Here is a 13,757-nt window from a genome sequence, read left to right on the forward strand (position 1 = left end):
GGCTGTTTGTGGCAGTCAGCCAAGTGTGGGAGGGGGAGGAGGTGATGGCACCTAGCCTCCAAGGCGAAGTGGCTCCCGCATTAGCAAGGGCAGTTCTCTGGGGGAAAGGGCAGGTTTATCCATCAACTCTCAAAGCAGCCAGGAGAGGAGTGCTCGGGCAGGGTGCCAGCAGCAGCCATGACCACCCACCCTCACATGCTCAGATCCACCTGCTCCTGAAAGTTCATTCCATCCTGACTCATACAGGAAACACCACCCCTGGATCTTTTTAAAATATTTTACTGAGGTGAAACTTACATAACATAAAATTAACCATCTTAAAGCAAATGACGCAGTCCCGTTTAGTACGACTGCAATGCTGGGCAACTATCACCTGTCTAGTTCTAGAATATTTCCATCACTCAGAAGTAAAACCCCTTGCTCATCAAGCAGTTTCTCCCCCATACCCTCTCCCTTCAGCCCCTGGCAGATTCTAATCTGCATTCTGTCTGGATTTATATATCCTGGATATTTCACATAAATGGAATCCTACACTGTGACCTTTTGTGTCTGGCTTCTTTTACTTAGCGTAATGTTTTCAAGATTCATCCGCGTATTAAATACTTCATTCCTTTTTAGGACTGATTAATATTCCATTGTATGTATATCCCACAGTTTATTTATCCATTCATTCCTTGATGGATATTTGGGCTGTTTCTACCTTTTAGCTATGTGAATGGTGCTGCTACAAACATGCTTGTACATGGACTTACAGTAGGTAAGTAGGACTTAGACCAGTGCTCCGTTCTCTTGGGTGCCTTAGTGTGCCCAGGCTGCTATCATAAATTACCACTGATGGGTGGCTTACAACAGACATTTATTTCTCACAGTTCTGGAGCCTGGGAACTCTAAGATCAGGGAGCCAGCAAGGTTGGGTTCATTCTGAAGCCCCCCTTCTTGGCTTGTCGGCAGCTGCCATTTCACTGAGTGCACACATGACCTCTTCTTTGTGTTCAAACAGAGAGAGATCTCTTTCTCTTCCCCTTCTTAAAAGACCACACAGATTAGGCCTCACCCCTATGACCTCATTTAACATAAATTACCTCTCTAAATACTTTGACTCCAAATACAGTCACACTGAGGATTAGGGCTTCAACATACGAATTCTGGAGGGCCATAATTCAGACCATGGTACAGTATATATCTAGGAGTGGAATTACAGGATCATATGGTGGTTACATGTTTAAACTTTGGAGGAACTTCCAATCTCTTCCAAAGTAGAACCATTTACAGTCCCACAAGCAATGCACAAGGGTTCTGATTTCCCCACACCCTTGCTAGCCCATGTTGTTTTCTATTTTTAAAGACATTTAAGCCATTCTAGTGGTTGTGAAGTGGTACCTCGTTGTGGTTTTGCTTTGCATTTCCCTAATGACATGATGTTGAGCCTCTCTTCATATCCTTGTTAGCCATTTGTAACTTTTCTTTGGTAAAGTATCTGTTCAAGTACTTTGCCTATTTTTAAATTGGGTTATCTTTTTTGTTGTTGAACTTTAGGAGTTCTTTATATATTCTGGATCTAAATCCTCATCAGATTTATGATTTACAACTATTTTCTCCCATTCTATAGATTGTCTTTACACTTTGTGGATAATGTCTTTGATGCACTTAAGTCTTTAATTTCTAAGAAGCCCGGCTTGTCTTTTTTTTTTCTTTCGTTGCTCATGTTCTTGGTGTCATTTCTAAGAATCCATTGCCAAATCCAAGGTCATGAAGACTTAACCTTTATGTTCTTTGCTAAGAGTTTTATGGTTCCAGCTCTTATATTTAGGTCATTGATCCATTTTGAGCTATTTTTTGTCTATGGCATGAGGTAGAGGTCCAACTTCATACCTGTGCATGTGGACGTCCAGTTGTCCTGGCACCATTTGTTGCCAAGACTATTTTCTCTTTGAATGGTTTTGCCACCTTTGTCAAAAATCGGTTGGTCATAGTTGTGTGAGTTTATTCCTGGACTCTCAATTCTATTCTGCGGTCTAGATGTGTATCCTTATGTCAGTACCACACTGTTATAATTACTGTAACTTCATAGTACAGTTTTGAACTTGGGGAGTGTGAGTCTTCAACTTTGTTCTTTTTAAAGATTGTTTGGACATCTTAACGATATTAAGTCTTCCAATCCACGAACCTGGGATGTCTCTCCCTTTTTTGAGTCTTTCATTGGTTTCAGAAGTGTTTGTAGTTTTCATGTACAAATCTTTCATTTCTTGGTTAAGTTTATTTCCAGGTATTCTGCGGGTGCTATTTCCTTTTTTGATTGCTCATTGCCGGTTATAGAAACACAGCTCACTTATGTGTGTTGATGTTGTACCCTGAAACTTTGCTGAATTCTTTTAATAACTCTAGTAGTTTTCTGTGGATACTTGTGCATTTTCTATAAATAGAATCATACGTGCATATGGAAAAAGTTTTTACTTATTCCTTTCCAACTTGGATGCCTTTTGTTTCCTTTTCTTGCCTGATTGCTCTAACTAGAACTTCCAGTACTGTGTTGAATTAAAGTGGTTAAAGCAGGCGTCTTTGCCTCGATCCTTACCTTAGGGGGAATGTTTTCAGTTTTATACTTTTGAGTATGGGTTAGCTTTGGGATTTTTCATATGACCTTTATCATGTTGTAGAGGTTCCCTTCTGTTCCTAATTTTCTGAGTATTAATTATGAAAGGCTGTTGGAATTTGGCAAATGCTATTTTTCCTGCATCAATTGAGATGATGGTGTGGTTTGTCCACTTCATTCTATCAATGTGGGATATTACATTGATTGAGTTTTGTATATTGTACCACTCTTCCATTCCTGTGATAAACCCCACTTGTTCATGGCATCTAATCCTTTTAATATGAAGCTGGATATGCTAGTATTTTGTAAAAGGTTTTTGTATCTATATAAGGGATTTTAGGGATATTTTCTTTGCTTGTAATTTTGCTTTGATACCAAAATATTTTTTGGAAAATTCTTCTATTTTTTGGAATAGTTTGGGAAAGATGGGTGTTAATTCTTCTTGAAATGTTTGGTAGAATTCACCAGTGAAGGCATCTGGTTCTGAACTTTTCTTTCCTAGGAGGTTTTTTGGTTGGTTGGTTGGTTGGTTGGTTGGTTGGTTTTCCAGACTGATGCAATCTTTTCTTTTTATAGGTCTGTTCAAACTTTCCATTTCTTCTTCCTATTTCTTATTGAACCAGTTTGGTAATTTGTGTTTCCTAAGAATTTGTTCATTTCATCTAGGTCATATAATTTGGGAGGCATGTACTTGTTTATAGTATTTTCTTACATTTCTTTTTATTTCTGTATAATTAGTAGTAATGTTACTACTAATTTTTTATTTTAACTATTTTCACCTTCATTTTTTCTTTGTCATTATAGCTAAAAGTTTATCATTTTTGTTGATCTATTCAAAGAACCAACTTTTGTTTTAATTGCTCCCTCTCTATTATTTTTCTATTCTCTATTTCATTTATCTCTAATATTTATTATTTCCTTTCTTCTGCTAGCTTTGGTTCAGTTTGCTCTTCTTTTTCCACTTCCTTAAAGTGTAAAGGTAGGTTACTAATTTGAGATATTTCTTCTTTTTTAACATAGACATTTATTGCTACAAATTTCCCTCTGAGCACCGCCTTTGCTGCGAGCCATAAATTTTTGTGTGTTGTGTTTTCATTTTCACTTGTCTCTACGTATTTTCTATATTCCCTTGTGATTTCTTCTGTGATCCATTAAGCTTGTTTAAGAGCATTGAATTTCCACATCTTTGTGACTTTCCCAGTTTTTCTTTTATTATTGATTTCTGTTTCACCAACTGTGGTCGGAGAAGATACTTGGTATCATTTCAGTCTTTTTAAATTTATTGAGAATTGTTTGTGGCCTAAAACAGGGCCTCTCTTACGGAGTGTTCCATGTGGGTTGAGAAGAATGTGTATTCTGCTGTTGGCGGGAGTGTGCTCTGTATGTCTGTTCTAGGTCGTTGATTAACAGGGTTGTTAAAGTCGTGTATGACCTTGTGGACTTTCTGTCTAGCTGTTCCATCCACTATCGACAATGGAGTGCTGATGCCTCCAAATAGTACTGGAGCACCATTTGTGTTTCTCTTCCATATATTAATGTTTGCCTCAAATATTTGGGGGCTCTGTTGTTTGGTGCATATGGGAATATATGTTTTTTAGAGCATCTCTGTTTGTATTTTACCCTTAATGTTTATAATTGTTTTCTTGATGAATTGACCCTTTTTTCAATATCTAATGCCCTTCTTTGTCTCTTCCAAGGGTCTTGACTTAGGGTCCATCTTGTCTGATATGGGGAAGGCACACCACGTCTCCACTGGTTACTGTCTGTATGGAGGATCTTTTCCGCCCTCTCACTTTAACCCTCTTTGTGTCACTGGGTCCCAGGTGAAGCTCCTGTACACAGCATGGAGCTGGATCTTGTCTTCTAAACTATTCTGCCAAGCTCTGCCTTTAACTGGAGACATCCGCTCATTTACATTAGAAGTAATTTCTTATGTAAATGAGAAGGAAGGACTCACTTCAGTCACTTCCTATGTGTTTTCTGCATGTCTTCAACTTCTTTTCACTGAGTCAAGATTTATTTCCAACCTGGGAAACACTTGGACTAATCAAAATGGTGCTGCTCTAATTTCTGATCAGACTTTAGTACTTCCTCTAGAGATTTTCAGACATAAGACACAGTGAGCCAGCCCGACAGCACATGGTAAGAGTTACAAAGGCCTCGGCTATTTAACAAAACCAAAAGTGACAACAAAATAATGCAGCACAGGACTTGTGCATCCTTGATGAGGACAGAATCAGGAGCAAGTTACTCAAACAAACCAAATGCAAATTTGTTTTTACACTTTTCATGTTTACTTGTAGGCTTTGCTTCATAAAGCCACTGATAATTGAGGAAACTTTCTGTCAAGTACGGGATTTCTAAACAATTTTTTAGGATTTTTATTTATTTGAAATAGAGAGTGAGCAGGGGGAGGGGCAGGGGGAGAGGGAGAAGCAGGCTCTCCGCTGAGCAGGGAGCCCTGTGCGGGGCTCGATCCCAGGACCCTGGGGTCATGATCTGAGCTGAAGGCAAGGGCTTAACCGACTGAGCCACCCAGGCGCCCTGGATTTCTAAATATTTTAATACAGAACAAATGAAAAACCCACAAACCATTCTGTTTGCCACAAATTCCTACACCAAAAAGGAAAACATGACCCAGCTGCATTTATCCATGTCCCAGCACCTCAACATCAGTTTTAGATATTTTCCTATATACTTGGTAAATATCTCTAGTGCAATCAGCTCATTAATTTATGCAAATTAGGGAAACCGATTTATAATATCATCACCTTTAAAGGTATCTTCTATATACTTCTTCCCCTCACCCCAAGACGCCCACAAGATCTGTCGCTAAGGTGAACGATGATGCAATCAACTGTTTCAGGAGCCCAAAGCAGTCTGTAATCTTAGTTTCTAAATATGCAGTGATCTCAAATTTCTACCAGTGTAAACAAAAAGACTCAAGTGATCAAAAATCACATAGTTGAGGTGCCTGGGTGGCTCAATCCATTAAGCGTCTGCCTTCGGCTCAGGTCATGATCCTAGGGTCCTGGCATCAAGAGCCCCAAGTCGGGCACTCAGTGGGGAGCCTGCTTCTCCCTCTGCCTCTGCTGTTCCCCCTGCTTGTGCTCTCTCTGTCTCTCAAATAAATAAATAAAATCTTTAAATAAAAATCACATAGTTGAAGAAAAATGTATCAGTATGAAGATTTTTTAACTACAACTTTGTTATGCCTGTCTTTCAAGCTACAAGCTCTCTCTAAAATGACATCAAATTGCAGTGCATACCCACCTATAACAGCTTAGACTTGCTTAGGAACACGTCATTACATTAAAATAAATAACCTTCCAAATATTTCATAATTTAATTGGCTCTTAAATAGTGTTCCCAGGGGGAAAACAAGCATTCTGTGTTATCTGAGAATTGGATATATAAGTGAACTGCTATTTATTCATTTAAAGCCCGAAGAAACCTAAAGACAAAAGTTTTTTTTCTAACCAAGACAGATATACATGATTATCATCATTAATACAGTGAAAGGATGAAATGGTATAAACAGAGTCAATCTCTTATAAGGATAGTTGCAAAATAATCTAAATGGACAATGACTGACACTGACAGTCATTTCAAGGAAAGAAGAACCTAAGTCAAGAAAATGTTGAAGAATATGTACTCTGAAAAAGGAGTGAGAAGTATTAACACAAACATGAGACCTATGGAACGAAAAAGTCATTTTACTTTGTCTTAAAAAAAAAAACAGAGGGGCGCCTGGGTGGTCCGGTCGTTAATCGTCTGCCTTCGGCTCGGGTCATGGTCCCAGGGTCCTGGGATCGAGCCCCGCATCGGGCTCCCTGCTCGGCGGGAAGCCTGCTTCTCCCTCTGCCCCTCCCCCTGCTTGTGTTCCCTCTCTCGCTTTGTCTCTCTCTGGCAAATAAATAAAATCTTTTTTTTTTTTAAAGATTGTATTTATTTATTTGAGAGAGAGAATGAGAGACAGCACGAGAAGGAAGCGGGTCAGAGGGAGAAGCAGACCCCCCGCTGAGCAGGGAGCCCGATGCGGGACTCGATCCCGGGACTCCAGGATCATGACCTGAGCCGAAGGCAGTCGCTTAACCAACTGAGCCACCCAGGCGCCCCATAAATAAAATCTTTAAAAAAAAAAAATATGGACAAAATATGGAAGAAGGAGGGAACCTAGATTATTTAGAATTGAGGTAGATCTATACCAACATGGACTGTGGTACAATGATTTGATCTCATGAAGGAACTGAATAAAATGAAATGTCACAGGTCCTTATGTCAATAATAAAACATTAATTCAAAATACATACAAAATACAAAGTCTCGATTTTTCCCCTTAGGTTTGTAATAAACATGAAACCTTTGTTCGGTGCATTTGCTTTTCTAAGCCTTCTCTGTTTAGAGCACGTACTATTCAATGGCATCCATGCTGGATTTTACAGCTCTCAACTCAGATTAAAAACTTGCCTTTTATAGTAAAGTATACATTTTATTTCCATCATGAGGCAGTTTTAAGACCTTTCTAGTGGTATATTTTAGAAAGCTTTGAAAGGGTTTTTAATTAACATATACATTAAAAAATCTTGATTTTTTTAGGACGACTCTTTTTAATACTGACATATGATGGGTTTAACTTAAAGCATAATGTGGTAAATACGTTATACTGTTTAAACCAATTCACAGCTTTGGGAATATAACCAAAATAAGTTGCATAGTTATAAGCAGTGGATGAATAAATAAGACAGATGATTTCTCCCCAGTAGCCATTCATTAGTTTGCTTTTAGGAACCTGGAAGACACTGTCTTCTTTGAGTTTCAAATGTTCTGGTAAGTCTAGCTCTTTCTTAGCTTACTCAATACCACCTTGAATTGCTGAAGTAAGTGACTCTAAGAATCAAAGTTTTTTTCCGATCTGAAGCAGTCAAAGGTGGACACATTGAAGATGTCCCCAGGGAAGTCCTCTTTGAAGGTATTCTTGGCATCAGTTTTCAAGGGGTTCTCCTATTCGTACAGTCCGGGTACCCGCCTCTGCGCACCACCAACAATGAACCTCTCCACTTGCGACACTGGCCCAATCGCAGTAAATGCCCGCGGGCACATAAGCTGCAGGATGGCTACCTGTTCAGGAGAGTTACCTGTGCAGATGCCTAGCTCCTTGGAGCAGCGTGCCTGAGCCACATCCGGAGCAGCCTGGCCCCACCAGCGGGACTTGGCCGGTCTCGTGGGTAGGCACACAATGCAGGGGGCGGCACCTATAAGGAACCTGTCTTAGACTTTTCTGTCCCTCCTTTTCTCCATTCCTGCATTCTTTTGTATTTGCCTTTTTTGTAGTGTAAACTTCTTAATTAAAATATAAATAACAAAGTTTGCCATTTTAACCATTTTTAAGTGTACAATTCAGTGGCGTTAAGGACATTCACAGTGTTGGGTGACCACCACCACTATCAATTCCAGAACTTTTTCATGATCCCAAACAGAAACTCTCTTAAGCAATAGCTCCCCATTCTGCCCTCCTCTGGGCACTGGTAACCTCTATTCTACTTTCTGTCCCTATGAATTTCCTATTCTAGATACCTCATGTAAGTGGAATCATACAATATTTGTCCTTTTTGTATCTGGCCTATTTCACTTAAAATATTTTCAAGGATCATTAATATGGTACCATGTATCAGAACTCCGTTCCTTTTCATGGCTGAATAGTATTCCATTGTATGTACATACAGCATGTTTACTCATTCATCTGTTGATGGACACTTGGGTTGCTTCCACTTTTCGGCTATTGTGAATAGTGCTGCTATGAACACTGGTGTCCAAGTATCTTTGGGTCCCTGTTTTCAAGTCTCCTGGATATGTACCTAAGAGTGACATTCCTGGGTAATATGATAATTCTATGTTTAATTTTTTGAGGAGCTATTTCCAGAGGGAATGCACTATTTTACATTTCTAGCCGCTAAGGGAGCATCAGTGGTATAGCGGTGAGCATAGCTTCCTTCCTGGCAGGTAAGGGGTGGGGATTCAGAGGGATTTAGGGGAATAAGAATGTTCTAAAATTGATTGTGCTGATGGTTGCAGAACACTGTGAATCTACTGAAAGCCACTGAATTACACAATTTAAACAGGTAAACTGTATGGTATGTGAATTATTTTATCAATATAACTGATAAAATGTATATAATCTACAAGAAGTAGACAAATTTACAATTATATTCAGAGATTTCAATAACCTTTCTCAATAATTTATAGAACAAATGTACAAAAGATCAGTAAGGATATAGAAAATCTGAACACTATCAACTGTCCTGAACTAATTGCCATTTATAGAATATTCCATCAAAAACAGAAGAACATACATCTTTTTCAGGTATACCCAGAACATTTATGAAGATAGACTACATCCTAGGCCATAAAACAAGTCTCAGAAAGTTTAAAATGAATCAAGCTATTCAAAATATGTACTCTGACCATAATATGGAATTAAATTATAACTGAATAACAGAAATATTCCCAACTATTTGGTAACTAAATGACATGCTTCTAAATAATTCATGCATCAAATATGAAATCAAAGGGGAAATTAGAAAGTATTTTGAACTAACTAAAAAATGTATAACTAACATAAAATGTGCGATGTCGCTAGAGCGATAGATACTTAGGGAGAAATTTATAGTGTTAAATATATTAGAAGAAAAAGAAGATTTCGAATCAATGACCTCAGCATCCACTTTAAAAAACTGGAAAAAGAATGAAATAAGCCCAAAGTAGAAGAAATAACAGAGAAGAAATCAATGAAATAGAAAACAGGAAAAACAAATAGAGAAAGTTAATGAAACCAAAGCTGGTTCTTTAAGAAGATCAGTACAGCTGACTTTAGTCAGACTAACCAAGGGGGGGAAAGGAGAAAAAATTTAAAATGACCAATATTAGGAATTAGAGGACATCAGCACAAATGCAGCAGACAGGCAGTCATTAGAAGGATAACAAGAGAAAACTATGAACAATCTTGTGCCTATAAATCTGACTAGCTAGATGAAAGGGATAAATTCTTTGAAAGATAAAACCTACCAAAGCTCATTCAAGAAGACAGATGGCCCGAATTGCCTACTAAATACCTATTAAAGAAATTGAATTCCCAATTCCATGCCCTTCCACAAAGTGACCTCAAGGTCCAGCCAGCTTTACTGGCAAAGTCTACCACGCAAGGAAGAAATAATACGAATTTTACACTAACTCTTTCCAAAAGCTGAAGCATGGAACACACTTCCCAACTTATTTTATGTAGCCAGCATTATCCTGATAGTGAGATTAACACAAAGATGTTGCATGAAAAGGAAACTACAGACCAATATTCTTCATGAACATAAATGCACCGGTTTATTTTTATTTTTTTAGTTTTTTTAGTTTTTTTTTTTTTAAAGATTTTATTTATTTATTTGAGACAGAGAGAATGAGAGAGAGAGAGTACATGAGAGGGGGGAGGGTCAGAGGGAGAAGCAGACTCCCTGCCGAGCAGGGAGCCCGATGCGGGACTCGATCCAGGGACTCCAGGATCATGACCTGAGCCGAAGGCAGTCGCTTAACCAACTGAGCCACCCAGGCGCCCCAGTTTTTTTAGTTTTTTAAAGATTTTATTTATTTATTTGACAGAGAGAGAGAGAGCGAGAGCAGGAACACAAGCAGGGGGAGTGGGAGAGGGAGAAGCAGGCTTCCCGCTGAGCAGGGAGCCCGATGCAGGGCTCGATCCCAGGACCCTGGGATCATGACCTGAGCCGAAGGCAGACGCTTAACGACTGAGCCACCCAGGCACCCTGCACCGGTTTATTTTTAATTTTAGCAAATGAAATCCAGTAAGATATGAAAAGGGTAATACACTATAACAATAGTGGAGTTTATTCCAGGAATGCAATATTTATTAAACATTCAAAAATTGGGGCGCCTGGGTGGCTCAGTCAGTTAAGCATCTGCCTCAAGTCATGATCCCAGGGTCCTGGGACCGAGCCCACATGGGGCTCCCTGCTCAGTGGGGAGCCTGCTTCTCCCTCGCCCCCTTCCCCTGCTTGTGCTCTCTCTGTCAAATCAGTAAATAAAATCTTAAAAAAAAAAAGAGTTAAACATTCAAAAATTATTCAGTATAAGCAAAAAGTGAAGGATAAAATGAACCCTGTGGTACTGGATATGAGTTGGAAACAGCAGTATGAACTCCTGTTTAATATATATGCAAATGGATAGATACAGAATCAATAGCAGGTATGCATGTATACGTGGGTTAGGATACATGCCTACATTACCTAGTTTTGTCTTACCTGCTCAGGGGGCCTAAAACCAATGACATCTCAGTAGCAACAAGCATGCCTTGTGTCTAGATCTTGGTTTCCAATTAACATTCTCCAATTAAAGGAACTAGGTCATCTTAGAGAAATGTAGGACTGAGTTAGGGAAAATACAAGATAAGCCTGGAGCATCTTATAATATGAAAGTAAAGATATATTCCAAAAAAAAAATGATAGGGTCACACGAAACAGACACAGTAGCCATGTGAAAGCACTCCCAATGGCCAAAGCTAGAACAATGTAAACAGCAAATTAAATAATACAGTATTGGATTATCATCCAAAGTATAAAATAAACATATGTGACTCTATACTGCAAAAATAATAAATAGGGGGAAAGAGGCAAATACTCCCTACAGAAGAATTCTAATTTTTTAAAGATTTATCTATTTATTTTAGAGAGAGAGAGAGAGCACAAGTGGGAGGGGCAGAGGGAGAGAATTCTCAAGCAGACTCCCCTCTGAGCACGGAGCCTGACGAGGGGCTCGATTCCACGACTCTGAGATCACGAACTGAGCCCAAACCAAGAGTCGGACGCCCAACCAACTGCACCACCCAGGCGCCCCAGAAGAATTCTAAGTAATATATGTAGATACTACACCTCGCAGGAGCTGACACTTCATCAACACCACCCCCAAGTGTGCGCTAAACAGAGCAACTCAATTTCAAAGAATAAAGGATGGAGAGGGAACTGTGAATAAACCTGGAAAACACTACCCTGCCCAAGTGACCAAGGTTTAGTTTCACCCCTGATGTCACGTGTACGCTATGGACTCCCCCATAGGGGTGAGGAGAAGGGTACTTCATCTCCATGGAATTCTTTCAAAAACTCATAATCCCAATAACCATGAGAAAAACATAAGACAATTCAAATTGAGGGACATTCTACAAAACATCTAACCAGTATTCCTCAAAACTGTCAAGGCCATGTAAAAGCAAAGAAACACTGAGCAACTATCACAGAGCACAAGAGACTAATGAGACCTGAGGGTGCCTGGGTGGCTCAGTTGGTTAAGCGACTGCCTTCAGCTCAGGTCATGATCCTGGAGTCCCGGGATCGAGTCCCACATCAGGCTCCCTGCTCAGCAGGGAGTCTGCTTCTCCCTCTGACCTTCCCCCTCTCATGTGCTCTCTCTCTCTCTCATTCTCGCTCTCTCAAATAAATAAATAAAATCTTTAAAAAAAAAAAAAAAAAAAACGAGACCTGAAACACAGAAGCAATGTGGTACCCTGGATCGGACCTTGGAACAGGAAAATGACAATAATGGAAAAACTGGAAAAATATGAATAAAGTCTGTAGTTTAGCTAATAATAATGTACAAGTGTTGATTTCTTAATTTTGACATACATACCGTGGTAATGTAAGATTTTAACGACAGGGGAACCTGAAACTGGGTGAAGGGCATGTGGGAACTCTGTACTACTTTGCAACTTTTCTGTAAATCTAAAATTATTCTGAAATAAAAGTTTATTTAAAAAAAGAAGTCAGTATAATTCACCAGATTAGCAAAGTAAAACAGAAAAACTATATGACCATTTCAATAGATGCAGAAAAAGTTTCTGACAAAATCCAACATTCATTCTTGATATTGAAAAGATAAATAAAAATTTCTTAGCAAAGTAGGTGTAGAAGGGAATATCCTCAACCTAATAAAGGATATCTGTGAAGAAAAATCAGGCTCAACACTTAACTTCACTACTAACACCGTACTTAAGGATGAAAAGCTTAATTATATGCCCTTCAGATCAGACACAAGACAAGTATTCCACTCTCAACCCTTCAGTCAACATTGCTCTGAAGGTCTGGCCAATGCAAGAAGGCAGGAAGGAAAGGAGGAAGGAAGAAGGCAGACAGACATCCAGTTTGGGAAAAAAATATATAAAAATCTCTTATTCACCGTGACTTGCTTTTCTATGTAGAAACCCAAAGGAATCTATAAAAAGCCTGCTAGAGATGGTAAACAGACACATGAAAAGATGCTCAACATCACTAATGACCAGGGAAATGCAAATCAAAACCATAATGAAATATCACCTCACACCTGTCCGAATAGTTAAAATCAGAAAGACAAGAAATAACAAGTTTTGGCAAGGATGTGGAGAAAAGGGAACCCTTGTGCACTGTTGGTGGGAATGTAAATTGGTATACTGTGGAAACCAGTACAGACTTTCCTCAAAAAATTAGAAATAACATGTGATCCAATAATTCCACTACTGGGTATTTACCTGAAGAAAACAAAAAGATATATGCCCCCCCCATGTTTATTGCAGCTTTATTTACAATAGCCAAGATACGGAAGCACCACAAGTGTCCACTGACTGATGAATGGATAAAGATGTGCTGTATAAACACAATGGAATGTTGTTCTGCCATAAAAAGTAATGGGATCTTGACATCTGCGACAACATGGATGGACGTAGAGGGTATTATGCTAAGTGAAATAAGTCAGAGAAAGACAAATAACATATGATGTCACTTACATGTGGAAGCTAAAAACAAAACAAAAAGCAGAAACAGACCCATATGTACAGAGAGCGAACTGATGGTTGCCAGAGGGGTGGGGGTAGGGGGAAGGGCAAAATGAGTGAAGAGGAGTGGGAGCTACAGGCCTCCAGTTATGGGATAAATAAGTCATGGGAATGAAAGGTACAGCATAGCAAATACAGTCGGTGGTACTGTGATAGTATTATATGGTGACAGGTGGCAGCTACACCCGTGATGAGCGCAACATACAGACTTGTTGAATCACTAGGTGGTACACCTGAAACTAACGTAACATGGCGTCAGCGATACTTCAATAAAAAAAGGCTGCTAGAGGGACACCTGGGAGGCTC

The sequence above is a fragment of the Mirounga leonina genome, unplaced genomic scaffold (genome assembly GCF_011800145.1).
Source record: "Mirounga leonina isolate KUSES-001 unplaced genomic scaffold, KU_Mleo_1.0 Mir_375, whole genome shotgun sequence".
NCBI lineage: Eukaryota > Metazoa > Chordata > Mammalia > Carnivora > Phocidae > Mirounga > Mirounga leonina.